The sequence below is a fragment of the Triticum urartu genome, chromosome 4, assembly GCF_003073215.2.
Source record: "Triticum urartu cultivar G1812 chromosome 4, Tu2.1, whole genome shotgun sequence".
Lineage (NCBI taxonomy): Eukaryota > Viridiplantae > Streptophyta > Magnoliopsida > Poales > Poaceae > Triticum > Triticum urartu.
In genome coordinates, this window is record NC_053025.1 from 174629098 (window position 1) to 174640763 (window position 11666).

The 11666-nt window shown below is 40.1% G+C and overlaps 1 pseudogene; it reads right to left on the reverse strand.

The window, feature by feature from the left end:
- Positions 1–6747: 6747 nt before the first annotated feature.
- On the reverse strand, positions 6748–7306 carry LOC125554706 (annotated as a pseudogene).
- Between the last annotated feature and the right edge of the window lie 4360 nt (positions 7307–11666).

Here is an 11666-nt window from a genome sequence, read left to right on the forward strand (position 1 = left end):
ATGGCGTGGTTGGGTTACCCATGCCCGTATTGATGAGAATCCCGTAATAAGGGGGACACGATCTCTGCTTTGACAAGACGTGTCAAAAAACTGCCTCGCGTTATGTGCGGAGCTAGTTAAAGGAAATGGTTCGAGTAATCACCAGGCCATGGCTTAATGTCGTGTTGCCAAAACAAGTCAGCAGATTAGATTTGTGGAAATATTATTCTCTCTACGGTGGTATGTGGAACTTATTTTGTAGGGTCGGACACTATCCTTGTATTCAAATTCTTCCGTGGTGTATTCGGAGGAGAAACCCGCCTTGCAATGCCGAAGACAATAGTGCACGCCGGACTCATCGTCATTGAAGCCTGGTTCAGGGGCTACTGAGGGAGTCCTGGATTAGGGGGTCTCCGGACAGCCGGACTATATCCTTTGGCCGGACTGTTAGACTATGAAGATACAAGATTGAAGACTTCGTCTCGTGTCCGGATGGGACTCTACTTGGCGTGGAAGACAAGCTCGGCAGTACGGATATGGATATCTCTTCCTTTGTAACCGACCTTGTGTAACCCTAGCCCTTTCCGGTGTCTATATAAACCAGAGGGTTTTAGTCTATAGGACAACATACAATCATACCATAGGCTAGCTTCTAGGGTTTAGCCTCTCTGATCTCGTGGTAGATCAACTCTTGTAATACTCATATCATCAAGAATAAATCAAGCAGGACGTAGGGTTTTACCTCCATCAAGAGGGCCCGAACCTGGGTAAAACATCGTGTTCCCTGCCTCCTGTTACCATCCGCCTTAGACACACAGTTCGGGATCCCCTACCCGAGATCCGCCGGTTTTGACACCGACAATGAGCATAACAAATTTTCTTTCGCTCAAAATAATCTAAGTGAAGCAAGAGAGAATTTCTTCAAAATTTTACTAACTCTCAAATAAATATAAGTGAAGCAAGAGAGAATTTTTCAAAAATACTAAGCACACCGTGCTCAAAAAGATATAAGTGAAGCACTAGAGCAAGTCCTAGCTCATAAAAGATTTAAGTGAAGCATAGAGAGCAATTCTAACAAGTCATGACATACTTTTGGCTCTCTCAAATAGGTGTGTACAGCAAGGATTGATGACTTAAAACACAAAATAAAACAAGCAAAGACTCATATCATACAAGACGCTCCAAGCAAAACACATATCATGTGACGAATAAAAATATAGTCTCGAGTAAAATACCGATAGTTTTCGAAGAAAGCGGGGATGCCACTCGGGGGCATCCCCAAGCTTAGTTGTTTGCTCATTCTTAAATAATATCTTGGGATGTCGGGGCATCCCCAAGCTTAGGCTCTTCCATCCTTCCTTCATCCATCGTAAGATAACCCAAAACTTAAAAACTTCAATCACACAAAACTCAACAAAACCTTTGTGAGATCCGTTAGTATAAGAATAATAAATCACTACTATAAGTGTTGTATCAAACCAATTCATATTTTGTTTTTGTATTATATCTACTGTATTCCAACTTTTCTATGGCAAAAACTCATCAAAGAAAACCATAGAGCCATCGAAATAAGCACACAACACAAAGAAAACAGAATCTGTCAAAACAGAACAATCTGTAGCAATGTGACTATTTTGAATACTTCTGTAACTCCAAAAACTCTAAAAAATTAGGACGAACTGGTACATTTGTATATTAATCTACTGCAAGTGGAATGGGTATTTTATCGCTCTCTGGTAAAAAAATGAAAATTAATTTCGTGAGCGTAAAAGTTTCTGTTTTTTCAGCAAGATCAAACAACTATCACCCAAGAAGATCCTAAAGGATTTACTTGGCACAAACACTAATTAAAACACAAAAAACACAATCATAACAGTAGCATAATTGTGCTAGCACACAAAAACTGGAAGCAAAAAGCAAAAATAAATTTTATTCATTGGGTTGCCTCCCAACAAGCGCTATAGTTTTACGCCCTTAGCTAGGCATAAGGCAAGGATCTAAGTTTTGTCATGCTTGTTCCTTGGAAATAAAAGGGAAAATTTTCTATCAATGGAATTTAATTTTCTATCTTGTGAAAGCACATGGCCATTGATAGCGGAAGAAATATTAAGCATGTTGCGAGAATTCGTATCTAAACTAGCCTTCATCTCTTTAATTATTTCATTTTTATAAAAACACGTAAGAGTAGTTGATTCAACATTTCTCCTTTAGGGTGCCCAAATATGGATTCCATCTTTTCATAAGTATCAATGGCATCCCCTTCAAGAAAACTGTTTTCAAATATAGAATCTAAAACTTGCTTGAAGGCAGAAGGTAAACCACCATGAAGACTTTTCAAGTATATCTCTATATGATATTGGGGCACATAGCTAGCTCGAATTCTCAACAACCTATCCCAAGCATCTTTCAAAGATTCATCAAGCAAATAACGAAAAATTCCGAGATCATCTTCATCCCAATGGTTAATATTTTCCTTAACAACCCCGGTAGATCCTTCCATAGCATCATTGTTTATGATCAATAAAAGGTAAAGGGTAATGATCCTTTCTAGTAGCTTTATTTAATTTGGAAATCAATTACCATTCTATAACCTATAACAATTCTTTGTGGGAACAATTCATCTTTATCATTAGGGACAACAGTAATACCTCCCTTCTTAGGGACACAATGGATAGTACTTACCCACTGATTATCAGCAACAAGATAAATTATACCTGCCTCCAGAAGCTTTAGTATTTCATTCCCTACCACTTCTTCCATCTTAGGATTTAACCGTCGTTGGTGATCAACAACCGGTTTAGCGTCTTTCGCCAATTTTATTTTGTGCTGGCATAGAGTGGGACTAATGCCCTTAAGATCATCAAGAGTATATCCAATAGCAGCACGGTGCTTCTTCGGAGTTTTCAACAATTTCTCTTCTTCCTGCTCTGAAAGGTTAGCACTAATAATAACATGATATATCTTCTTTTCATCAAGATAAGCATATTTAAGAGTATCAGGTAATGGTTTAAGCTCAAACACGAGATCACCCTTGGGCGGAGGAGGATCCCCTAGAATATCAACAGGCAAGTTGTGTTTCAAAATAGGTCACTGTTTAAAGAATACTTCATCTATTTCCCTTCTTTCATTCATAAACATATCATTTTCATGGTCTAGCAAATATTGTTCTAAAGGATCATTAGGAGGCACGACAATAGAAGCAAGACCAATAATTTTGTCTTTACTAGGCAATTCTTTATCATGAGGTTGTCTAAGAAATTTAGCAAAATTAAAATCATGAGACATATCCCCTAAACCAACAGTAACAATATCCTTTTTGCAGTCGATCTTACCATTAACAATATTCAAGAAGGGTCTACCAAATATAATGGGACAAAAGTCATCTTGTGGGGAACCAAGAACAATAAAATCAGTAGGATATTTAACTTTCCCACACAAGACTTCAACATCTCTAACAATCCCAACTGGTGAAATAGTATCTCTATTGGCAAGCTTAATTGTAACATCAATACCTTCTATCTCAGCAGGTGCAATATCATGCATAATTTATTTGTATAAGGAATGAGGTATTGCACTCGCACTAGCACCCATGTCACATAAGCCATAATAACAATGATATACTACTTTAACAGAAACAACAGACATGCCTACAACAGGTCTATGTTTATTTTTAGTATCGGGTCTAGCAATTCTAGCAGCTTCATCACAGAAGTAAATAACATGCCCATCAATATTATCGACCAAGAGATCTTTAACCATAGCAATACTAGGTTCAACTTTAATCTGCTCAGGGGGTGTAGGTGTTCTAGCATTACTCTTATGAACCACAGTTGAAGCTTTAGCATGATCCTTTATTCTAATAGGGAAGGGTGGTTTCTCAATATAAGGGGTAGGAACAATAGGATCAACATTATAAGTGATAGTATTTTCTTCAACTTTGATAGGTTCAACTACTTTTACTTCAATGGGAGGATGATATTTAAACCACTTCTCCTTAGGGAGATCAACATGAATAGCAAATGGTTCACAGAAAGAAGCTACTATCTCAGAGTCTAGTCCATATTTAGTGCTAAATTCACGAAAAGCATCGGTATCCATAAAAGATTTAACACAATCAAACTTAGGTGTTATACCTGACTCCTTACCTTCGTCGAGTTCCCAATCTTCAGAGTTGCATTTAATTTTTTTTAAATAAATCCCATCTGAATTCAATAGTCTTCATCATAAAAGAACCAGTACAAGAAGTATCGAGCATGGAGCGATTATTGAGAGAAAGCCGAGCATAAATTTTTTGAATAATAATTTCTTTTGAGAGCTCATGATTGGGGCATGAATATAACATTGAATTAAGCCTCCCCCAAGCTTGAGCGATGCTTTCTCCTTCGCGAGGCCAAAAATTATATATATAATTACGATCACGATGAACCAGATGCATAGGATAAAACTTCTGATGAAATTCCAATTTCAATCGGTTGTAGTTCCATGATCCAATATCATCACATAGCCTAAACCATGTCAATGCCTTTCCCTTCAAAGATAAAGGGAAGACCTTATTCTTGATAACATCCTCGGGCATACCTGCAAGCTTAAATAATCCACAAACTTCATCCACATAGATTAGGTGCATATCAGGATGTAATGTTCCATCTCCTATAAAAGGATCAGCTAGCAGTTTCTCTATCATACCCGAAGGAATTTCAAAGTAAACATTTTTAGTAGGTTCAGTAGGTTGAGGAGCAACTCTTTGCTCTACAAGTCGGGGTGAATATACCCCGAACAAGCCCCTCAAAGGATTATTTTCCATAGTAACAAGTGACAGTAAATTTCAGCACACTATATAAATCTTTCCTTACCAAATTCCACCTACCGAAGGAGCTTCACTCCCCGGCAACGGCGCCAGAAAAGAGTCTTGATGACCCACAAGTATAGGGGATCTATCATAGTCCTTTCGATAAGTAAGGGTGTCGAACCCAACGAGGAGCAGAAGGAAATGACAAGCAGTTTTCAGTAAGGTATTCTCTGCAAGCACTGAAATTATCGGTAACAGACAGTTTTGTGATAGGGTAATTCGTAACGGGTAACAAGTAACAAAATTAAACAAGGTGCAGCAAGTTGGCCCAATCCTTTTTGTAGCAAAGGACAAGCCTGGACAAACTCTTATATAAAGGAAAGCACTCCCGAGGACACATGGGAATTATCGTCAAGCTAGTTTTCATCATGCTCATATGATTCGCGTTCGTTACTTTAATAATTTGATATGTGGTGGATCGGTGCTTGGGTAACGCCCTTCCTTGGACAAGCATCCCACTTATGATTAACCCCCCTCGCAAGCATCCGCAACTATGAAGAAGAATTAAGGTAAACCTAACCATAGCATGAAACATATGGATCCAAATCAGCCCCTTACGAAGCAACGCGTAAACTAGGGTTTAAACTTCTGTCATTCTAGCAACCCATCATCTACTTATTACTTGCAAGTGCCTTCCCCTAGTCCCAAACAATGGTGAAGTGTCATGTACTCGACGTTCACATAACACCTAATGTAGGGTAGAACCCTATGTGGCCGATCTTTCATGAAAGGAGCGGATCCCCCGAAGGACACGAAGAACACGAGGGGAAAGAGAGGGAAAACACAAGGGAAACACAAGAGAAACACAAGAGAATCACTAAACCAACACAAGAAAGTCACACATGTGCTAGATCCTCGGATACATAGAGTTCACATGGTACACGAACAACTAAGGACGATACAAGGGTAACGGTCTTCTCCGTAAGGAGGTCTTGATGTTCTTCTCCGCAAGGAGGTCTTGAATCCAAAGGGATCTTCTCCGAAGAGGCCGCGGTCTCTCGCGAGGAGTAGATCCGATGCGGATGAGCGTAGCTCTATCTCTCAAAATGAGCTAAACCAAAACTAACCCTAGCTAGAAGGAATAGGTGGAGTATTTATAGTCTTAGTGCAAAAGAGGGGGGCGAAGGGGTACATGGGCTGCGGCCCAACACGAATCAGCACACAGGCGGCGGACGTCCGGGGGTCACCGGTCGTCCGGAGGCTCACGAGGGTCCGGACGTCCGGTGCATGTCGGACGTTCGTAATTTCGGCTCGGATGTGCTTCGGTCGGACGTCCGGTCGGGGTCGGACGTCCGTGCATCGTAGGTCATCCGAGGGGCTCCAGAAATCCATAGATTTGGCTCGGGTGCGGGGGCGTCGGTCGTCCGGAGAGGGCCGGACGTCCGGAGCCTGGAGGTCATCGGACGTCCGGTCCAGGCCGGTCGTCCAGAGCCTGTAGCTTCCTCTTCATCACTTCTTCTTCTCCGTCTACACATTCATCTTCCTCTTCCTCTTCTCCTTGCTCCTTAGCTTCCCCATGGTACCTGAGCATGCACAAAGTATCCGTATGAGGTAGTAGCCATGTCTCATTGTATCAAAGTGGAAATGTGAGAGGAGAGATGTCACCTCGGTTTCAAGAGCTCTTGCACGTGCTCGTGTCATGGGTCCAAGAGGTGTCGTAGGAGATGTAGTTGGTTCCATGGGAATGGTCTTGGGATGCTCTGCATCAACACCACTAGAGGAAAGACAATATACATCTCATCAAAATATCGAACGAATACCAAATTCACATGACTACTTATAGCAAGACTTCTCCCATGTCCTCAGGAACAAACGTAACTACTCACAAATCATATTCATGTTCATAATCAGAGGGGTATTAATATGCATAAAAGGATTTGAACATATAATCTTCCACGAAATAAACCAACTAGCATCAACTACAAGGAGTAATCAACACTACTAGCAACCCACAGGTACCAATCTGAGGTTTTGAGACAAAGATCGGATACAAGAGATGAACTAGGGTTTGAGAGGAGATGGTGCTAGTGAAGATGTTGATGGAGATTGACCCCCTCCTGATGAGAGGATCGATGGTGATGATTTCCCCCTCCCGGAGGGATGTTTCCCCGGCACAACAGCTCCGCCGGAGCCCTAGATTGGTTCCGCCAAGGTTCCGCCTCAATACGGCGGTGCTTCGTCCCAAAATCTTTCTTCTGATTTCTTCCAGGGCGAAAGACACCTTATACTAGATGGGCATCGGGGGGCTTCCAGGTGGCCCACGAGGTAGGGGGCGTGCCAAGGGGGGTAGGGCGCGCCCTCCACCCTCGTGGACAGTGGGTGGCCCCCCTCTAGTGCTTCCTCCGCCCAATATTTTTTATATATTCCAAAACTGACTTTCGTGGAGTTTCAGGACTTTTGGAGTTGTGCAAAATAGGTCTCTAATATTTTCTCCTTTTCCAGCCCAGAATTCCAGCTGCCGGCATTCTCCCTCTTCATGTAAACCTTGTAAAATAAGAGAGAAAAGGCATAAGTATTGTGACATAATGTGTAATAATAGCCCATAATGCAATAAATAGCGATATAAAAGCATGATGCAGAATGGACGTATCAACTCCCCCAAGCTTAGACCTCGCTTGTCCTCAAGCGGAAGCCGATATCAAAAAATATGTCCACATGTTTAGAGACAGAGGCGACGATAAAATAAAATATGGGCATGAGGGCATCATGATCATTCTTAGAATAGCAACATATATATATATATTGTCATATGATTCCTTATGCTAAAGTAACAATCTATTCACAATGTCAAGTATGAATCAGAAACTTCATTGAAAAACTAGCAAACTATAATCTCAGTCATTGAAGCAATTGCAATTTATCATGACATCGGAAAGAGTCAATATAAGAGCTTTTCAGCAAGTCCACATACTCAACTATCATTTAGTCTTTCACAATTGCTGGCACTCACGCAATACTTATGGGTATGAAGTTTTAATCAGACACAGAGAAAGATAGGGGCTTATAGTTTTGCCTCCCAACCTTTTACCTCAAGGGTAATGTCAACAATAATAGTTTATGATAACCCACATACAATTGGATATATAGATATCAGGATCTTTCCAACACATAGTGCTTGCCAAAGGATAAAGTGTAAAAAGGAAAGGTGAAGATCACCATGACTCTTGTATAAGGTATAAGACAAAAATAAAAGATAGGCCCTTAACAGAGGGAAGCATAGGTTGTCATGTGCTTTTATGGTTGGATGCACAAAATCTTAATGCAAAAGAACGTCACTTTATATTGCCACTTGTGATAGGGACCTTTATTATGCAGTCCGTCGCTTTTATTTCTTCCATATCACACGCTCGTATAAAGCTTATTTTCTCCACACTAATAGATCATACATATTTAGAGAGAAATTTTTTTGCTTGCAACAATCACAACTTACTTGAGGGATCTTATTCAATCCATAGGTAGATATGGTGGACTCTCATGGCAAAACTGGGTTGAAGGATATTTGGAAGCACAAGTAGTATCTCTACTTGGTGCAAAGAGTTTGGCTAACATAAGGGGGAAAGGCAAGCTCAACATGTTGGATGATCCATGAAAATATAATTTATTTCAGATATAAGAAAACATAACCCATTACGCTGTCATCCTTGTCCAACATCAACTTTTTAGCATGTCATATTTTAATGAGTGCTCACAATCATAAAAGATGTCCAAGATAGTATATTTATATGTGAAAACCTCTCTTTCTTTATTACTTCATGTTAATTGCAACGATGACCAAAACTATGCTTATCAGCTCTCAAAAACTTTTATTCATCATACTCTTTATATGTGAAGTCATTACTCTCCATAAGATCAATATGATCTCTTTATTTCTTTTTATTCCTTCTTTTTATTTTTTTATTTTATTTCGTAAAGATCATAACAAGATAACCAAGACCTTGACTCAAGATTAATCTTTATTATATATAGCTCACGGACTCGATTACATAGATAAGGATCAACACAAAACTCAAAGCTAGATCATGCTAAACTTTGTTCTACTAGATCAAGATATAACCAAAAGGATCGAACTAAGAAAAACGGTAAAGATAGAAGTGTGATGGTGATACGATACCGGGGCACCTCCCCCAAGCTTGGGAGTTGCCAAGGGGAGTGCCCATACCCGATACTTAGTTCTCCTTCTTCAGAGGTGGTGATGTGATATTCTTGGCGATGCTCCTCCTTAGGATATGATTCTCTTCCTTGAGCTTATTGACTTGATGCTTAAGATCCATTATTTCCCCACGGAGCTTGCCCTTGACGACTAAAGCTCCTTTCACCCATGGATGTTTCATAGCTGCGGGAGAACAAGTAACACTCTTTTTCATATTTTCATAAGAAAGAAATCTAGCATTGGGAGGGATGACCGAGTTTGGAATTGCTGAGCTGTGAAGTTCCTCCATCATGAATCTGGCTTTGAGACGAAAGGTAACTTCTTGATCCTCCTCCATGGCATCTATCCTTTTCAAGTCGGCCTCCATCTCTTCCTTCATTGATGGCCCAAAGTGGTCAACATCACTGTTTGCTCCTGGCCCCGGTGTTGGACGAGACACCCGACTCTCCCCGACTGACTCTTGAGAAGACATCTTGCTCTAAATCTGCTGCAGAAATAGCTCGAAACAAAAACATAGAATCGTGTCATGGTACGATGGTCAAAACCTTTGGGAGATTATATAATGATTTTTTACTGGCCAAAAGAAGTATCGTACAAGAAAACAGAGTCCGGAGGGCACACGAGGTACCCACGAGGCAGGGGGGCACACCTAGGGGGGTAGGGCGCGCCCTCCACCCTCGTGGACGCCTCGTGTCCTTTCCGGACTACTTATTTTCCTATTTTCTTAAATATTCTAAAACGGAGAAAAATTGCTATTAGAACTGTTTTGGAGTCGGTTTACTTACCGTACCACATACCTATTTCTTTTCGGAGTCTGAAACGTTCTGGAAAGTGTCCCTTATGTACTCCTCCAGGGTTACGGTATTAATAACATTGGTTTCAACATTTATGGGATTACCTGAGATATAATGTTTGATTCTTTGACCGTTCACCTCCTTCGGATTTGTGCCTTTGAAGTTGTTGATTTTTATGGCACCGGAATTATAGACCTCCTCGATAACGTAAGGACCTTCCCATTTAGAGAGGAGTTTTCCTGCAAAAAATCTTAAACGAGAGTTGTATAACAGAACATAATCACCTACATTAAACTCACGCTTTTGTATCCTTTTGTCATGCCATCTTTTAACTTTTTCTTTAAACAGTTTGGCATTCTCATAGGCCTGGGTTCTCCACTCATCAAGTGAGCTAATCTCAAATAGTCTCTTCTCACCGGCAAGTTTGAAATCATAATTGAGCTCTTTAATGGCCCAATATGCCTTATATTCTAGTTCGAGAGGTAAGTGACATGCTTTTCCATAAACCATTTTATACGGAGACATACCCATAGGATTTTTATATGCAGTTCTGTAGGCCCATAATGCATCATCAAGTTTCTTGGACCAATTCTTTCTAGATCTATTAACGGTCTTTTGCAAAATTAATTTAATCTCTCTATTACTCAGTTCTACTTGACCATTAGACTGTGGGTGGTATGGAGATGCAATTATATGATTAACATCATACTTAGCAAGCATTTTACGAAAAGCACCATGAGTCGGTTTACTTACCGTACCACATACCTATTCCTTTTCGGAGACTGAAATGTTCTGGAAAGTGTCCCTTATGTACTCCTCCGGGGTTATGGTATTAATAACATTGGTTTCAACATTTATGGGATTACCTGAGATATAATGTTTGATTCTTTGACTGTTCACCACCTTCGGATTTGTGCCTTCTAAGTTGTTGATTTTAATGGCACCAGAATGATAGACCTCCTCGCTAACGTAAGAACCTTCCCATTTAGAGAGGACTTTTCCTGTAAAAAATCTTAAACGAGAGTTGTATAACAGAACATAATCACCTACATTAAACTCACGCTTTTGTATCCTTTTGTCATGCCATCTTTTAACTTTTTCTTTAAAAGTTTGGCATTCTCATAGGCCTGGGTTCTCCACTCATCAAGTGAGCTAATCTCTAATAGTCTATTCTCACCGGCAATTTTGAAATCATAATTGAGCTCTTTAATGGCCCAATATGCCTTATGTTCTAGTTCGAGAGGTAAGTGACATGCTTTTCCATAAACCACTTTATACGGAGACATACCCATAGGATTTTTATATGCAGTTTTGTAGGCCCATAATGCATCATCAAGTTTTTTGGACCAATTCTTTCTAGATCTATTAACTGTCTTTTGCAAAATTAATTTAATCTCTCTATTACCCAGTTCTATTTGATCACTAGACTGTGGGTGGTATGGAGATGCAATTCTATGATTAACATCATACTTAGCAAGCATTTTACGAAAAGCACCGTGAATAAAATGTGAACCACCATCAGTCATGAAATATCTGGGGACTCCAAACCTCGGAAAAATAACTTCTTTAAGCATCTTAATAGAGGTGTTATGATCAACACTACTAGTTGGAATAGCTTCTACCCACTTAGTAACGTAATCAACAACAACTAAAATATGTGTATGCCCATTAGAGGAAGGAAACGGTCCCATATAATCAAAGACCCAAACATCAAATGGTTCAATAACAAGTGAATAGTCCATAGGCATTTCTTGTCATCTACTAATATTACCGATTCTTTGACATTCATCACAAGACAAGACAAACTTACGGGCATCTTTGAAAAGAGTAGGCCAATAAAAACCGGATTGCAATACCTTATGTGCAGTTCTATCTCCAGCGTGGTGTCCTCCAT